Source organism: Euprymna scolopes, chromosome 10 (genome assembly GCF_053919585.1).
Source record: "Euprymna scolopes isolate OS-2025 chromosome 10, ASM5391958v1, whole genome shotgun sequence".
Lineage (NCBI taxonomy): Eukaryota > Metazoa > Mollusca > Cephalopoda > Sepiida > Sepiolidae > Euprymna > Euprymna scolopes.
This window is the reverse complement of record NC_136491.1, coordinates 139,082,560-139,088,102: the sequence shown is the minus strand read 5'-3', so window position 1 is coordinate 139,088,102 and position 5,543 is coordinate 139,082,560. Positions and strand designations below refer to the sequence as shown.

Genomic DNA, 5,543 nt, shown 5'->3' with positions numbered 1-5,543 from the left:
TCAAAGACATACTTTCCTTCTCATCAGAGGGTAGGAATTAGCAATATACATATATATATATGTATCTATATATATTTATATATATATATATATATATATATATATAAGAGCAAACAATTAATAAAACATGTTAAAAAAAACTTTGAAAAAGAGTAAAAAACATATTTAATCTGAAAAGGAAACACTTGATAAGTAGATAGTCCTTAATCCGTGGAGTTCCGAAGAAATACTTTCCTTCTCATCAGAGGGTAGGAATTAGCAAAATTAGCAGATTAAATATGTTTTTTAACATGTTTTATTAATTGTTTGCTCTCATATATATATATATATATATATATATATATATATATATATATGTATATATATGTATATATATATATGTGCGTGTGTGTGTGTGTTGCCTCGTCGTACAATACGTTAAAACATGATAGTTTGATTAATAATGGGTGCGTATGTATTATTAAAGTATCAATCATCTATTGATTATTATATATTACAAAGAATAATTTTCCGAGTAGACTAATTCGCAAAAGAATAAATACCCAAAACAATAATAATGATAATGTCGTTCATCACATCCCGTCTATGTGTCTCTACAATATAACGTCACCAATATTTGGACTTGGCGAGGAATGCCCTCGAAAAGTCACTCCTTATTAATGATTAGTTTTGAAGCATTCAAACGAAGAAATAATTGGCATCAATTTTAAATGGTACTTTTTGTATCGTAAATTAAACATATTACTAAGAAAAAAATTAATAAAATGGTGCGGTAGATCATTCGATATGTATTCGAATGATCTACCACTTAGTTATATTTCATGATTATAATTAATCTTATTTTTAAGAAATGTTTTGCTAAATTGATATAAACTTCCTTTGGCCGGTGTAACGTAAAATATTTCCTAGGAAAAATTATTCTTTTATCTATAAAAGAGAAAATCTTAAGATTGGTTTTTTTTTCGATTTTCAATAAATATCTCGTGAATTTCTGCATAATCCAGATCCAAGAACACTGCCAGACATATATATTTGCTTTGTTTAGAATTTGCAAAAGATAGACTTCAGCCGTTTCCGAAACTATGAGAAAGGAATTCAACGACACAAACATAACACACACACACACACAAAACACACACACACAAACACACACACAAAAAATAAAGCTAATTCAAGGAAGTTTGTTTTTATTATATACTATGGGAATGTGCCCGGGTTTTGACGGTCGTATTATATTCTTAACTAAGTTATTTCACGCAGATATCGTATTTACTCTCACAGAGGCAATTCTCTGTTGCATTGTATTATGTACCTAATATATAATAGTGGTTTAAAAGTTAAAAAGATTAGTTATGTGCCATCAGACAGCTTCGAAACCAAAATATTTATCGCCCCAGCCGCGTTTCCTACCAATGTACCTATCGAGAGATAAGTAAAAATGTGTTAATATTTAGCGACTCGAGGAAATAAATTGATTTTCAGCATGGGCAGAAAGACGTAACATGTGTTGAAATTAACAATTGCATTTCAACTAACCGATGCATGTCTGTGTGCGGTATTTATCCATAGAAACAAGATTTTACTTGTTATAAAGCTTTTTCCATGTATGATTACTATTTCCTGTAAATTTTAGTGTTATGTTATCAGTGGTTTAAGAGTTTATCGGGTGAATATCAACAAACGGACAGACACACTTTCGGCAAATCTTTTAATGTAGAGACATTTTAATAATACTATTAGAAAACTTTAATCTTTCTGCTATATCACATCTGAGCATCACTCACTTATAGATTTGTAACAAGATAGCTTTCTTATTAATTCTTTGTATTATCACTCTGCATTACACTACTACTACTACTACTACTATTATTATTATTATTTTATTATTATTATACCATAAAAGTATTCTATTATTAGTAACAATAGTAGTAGCTCAAATATGTATACATTAATACCCTAACGTAGTTTAAGACAGCTGATTAGTTCCCTCTATTTCTGCTTACACACATATACATATCCGTAGGCAGACCTATTTAAAACAATATTTAATGAACGTATGTTTCCCATGAGTCCTCGTATTGAAGCTATTCATTGATTGGTTGTTTGGTTGGTTGGTTGGTTTTGTTTTACGGCATATCAAACCTTTTTAGGTTATTTAATGCCGAATCCAAAGATTTTGAAGAAAGATTTTTTAATAGAATATATTTGTTGTTTTTAAGTCGGTTTCTATTTAACTCATAGTTGGGACCCTAACAGGTACTACCACTCCGGGTCAAAGTGGACCTGGGAGCAATGGTAATTAAAGGGTGGCTCCACACCCCCTAAAGCCTGCAAGCTGGGGCCTCACCACTGGATATAGTTTAAGGTCATATCCAGGACCAGAAGCTATTCATGATTCTATTCGAGCAAGTGCTATAAGAACCTAAGACGTAAATTTTACATTAAGCAAAGTCTATTTCGATATGTCTCGACCCGTCATATATTTCAATATTCTTCGGACTTGTGTACCCTTGTTGTTGCAAGGGATTGTACACCAGTTAAATTGGGTTCAGAGCACATTATAAATTGTTAACGCACTTCATAATGTTTCCTTTGGCACGCTTCCCATTGACATTCACCATATGAAACGGCATGCCAGTTTTACCCTGGTAACCCCCTCTTTGGCATATTGCATATTCAATTACATATACATATATACAAGAATGTAGAAGATAGATGAAGTCCCACATTTCAGATGTACACATGCAGCGTGTTTAGTCTTATATATATATATATATATATATATATATATATATATATATATATATATATATATATATATATACTAGCAGGTTTGGCGCTCGGCTTTGACCGGTCGTCAAATGCGCCTTAATATATTTTGATTTATTCAGATTTCATATATCTATATATTTAGAAAACTCCAGTTAGCTTGATTTCTTACTTGCTTGCTTTTTGTTTTGTTTAAACTATCCTTCTGCTTCCGGTTTATGAGTCCGGGTTAGTATCTCCAGACAACGATAAGATAATTATTTAAAAGAAAGAAATTGTAAAAAAAAATCAATTCACGTGAATTTTCAAAAAATATTTTTTTTTTGCCCAATATATATTTCTGCGTGATTAAAACATATTTCTTCTTCAGTTCAGGTTTAAAGTCTGGTTTACGATTTTCGGTTTCAGGCAAACACTTGATATAGGCGAAATTTATTAACAGACAACAAATAACGATGAGAAAGAAAGTACTTTTTGCATTTAACGACCTGCGTTGAAATAATAAAGTTATTATTCTGTACTGTCACCTAACAACTCACTAAAACAAGATATTGAAAAACTTAAATTTAACTTGATAATACTATTTCAAAAATAGCGCGAATCATTAAATGCAAAAAAAAAAAAATTAAAAAGTCGTAAATAAATAAATAAAAATATTGACGGAGGGGGAGCAGACCCAAACCTTTCTCAAATAAAAAAAATGGCAAAAATAAATAAAAATAAATAAATAATGATAATGACGGGATGCGGCTGATAGAACCGATGTCAAATCAGTTCTGAAAACGGGGATCGATTTACTAGAATGTTGTATGTGAAACTTAACCAATTCCTAATCTTTAAATATTGATTTTTTTATAATCCTGTAGATTACTGTCAATAATCCGTAGAAAAAGTTTTTAAAAAACGACGAACAGGGAAAATTGTAAAGGGGGTGCCGATTGTTCAGGCGTAACTACATGTTTAAAAAATAGTTTGCTTTTATTCAAGTTGTGCGTGATTAAAATTAGAACTTGATTAAAAAAAATACGATTTTTCATGTTCTAAAATATATTTTAAAAATTATTTTCTTTTGTTTTTAGTCGCGTGCAAGCGACTCTATAAGTAACTCCGTCGGTCGATCGGTCGGTCGGTCGGCGGTCTGCCAATAACACTTTTGTGCTTGACCTTTTTGGTTAAGATCAAATGTCTATTGTTAATAGATTCTGTTCTTAGCTTTTCAAGCTTTTCTTGGCCTTTTGGGCAAGATCAAAGTGTAGTATCTTTCCCGCAGATACTGCAAGCAAAGACCATATGTGGGGGCGACACCACATATAAAACCTTGGTCAATGTAGGGGCATCCTTTCATACCAATTGTAACCATCCAGCTCCCCTACTCCCTGGGGGGTTGGTATCCATTTCCCCTTCACTCCTCACATTAAAAACCGGCCTTGTGCCTAATTTGCTCGGTGGGGGAGCAAATAAATAACCTTTTCTTGGCCTTTTGGCCAAGATCAAAGTGTAGTATTTGTTCCGGCAGATACTGCAAGCAAGAACCATATGTGGGGACAATCCCACATATAAGACCTTGGTCAATGTAGGGGCAAGCCTTTATACCAATTGTCACTATCCAGCTCCCCTACTCCCCGGGGAGTTGGTCCCCATTTCCTCTTCACTCCTCACATTAAAAATTGGCCTTGTGCCTAATTTGCTCGGCGGGGGAGAAAATAAATATAGCTTTTCTTGGCCTTTTGGCCAAGATCAAAGTGTAGTATCTGTTCTTACTATATGCTGTACTTATTGTGATATAAAGTGGGGGATCACTTTTCCGTAATAATTTAATGTAAAATGATCACCCACTTTACAACCAGTCAGTCTCAAGCAATTCAAATCATTCTCCAGATAATTCAAGTTGATTTTGAAGGATTCCAGTTATATTTTATTAAGCATTCAAGTCATTCTTAAGGTCATTCAATTCATCCTTAAGTTCATTAAAGTCATTCTAAGTCATTTACTTTTTATTTATTTACTTTTTATTTATTTACTTTTTGGCTAATACGTTTCAGCGGCCTTTTGAAGATAATATAAAAGAAGGATTGTTTTTAATAATTTAAATTTTACATTTTTGTATAGGGGATCACTTTCCTATATAAGTTTTACATAAAATGTGACTCCACATCTTGGCAACGTATCGACACATGTAACCATTCGCATTTTTTCAAGTTTTATGGCGGGGATGTGGACAGAAAGAGGAATAGCATGGAATGGGGTCATAAGTTCTAAGCATTTTAAAAATACGTAGAAACACTTCAAAACGTGTGTATGGATGGGGTCATTATTTAAAGATTTGTTTTGAAAAGGTCTCGCCGTTAATATTACTTAATCAGTAAATTATTATTTCCTGGTATTTTAAGGCTGTTAACACACAAAAAACTAGGGAACCTGTACAATGCACACACAATCTTGAAGTTTTTGGTTTTCGTCTTTTATTTTCAATTTTTTTTTTAACTGATAACACATCTCTTTTATATAAAAGATCTTTCATTAAATCTAAAAGCAGTGATGTTAAGAACTTTTTTATTCAATATATCCGGTATTGTTTTCATTAGTCGCAATGTTTGTTTTCGTGCGCGCGTGTATTCAATTTTTTGCGCGTTTGTACATTAATTCTCTATACTCACTTGCATTTTATACATTCTGTCTGCATACACACTACTGCAAAGCAACCTCCAACACGTACTGACACAGGGTCACGGATAGTCCAGTATTATTATAGTGTCGTGATTTCAAAAGTAAAA

At 32.3% G+C, this 5,543-nt stretch overlaps 1 pseudogene; it reads left to right on the top strand.

Moving 5' to 3' along the window:
- Window positions 1–4,478: 4,478 nt before the first annotated feature.
- Window positions 4,479–4,606, top strand: LOC145286651 (U2 spliceosomal RNA; annotated as a pseudogene).
- Window positions 4,607–5,543: the final 937 nt, after the last annotated feature.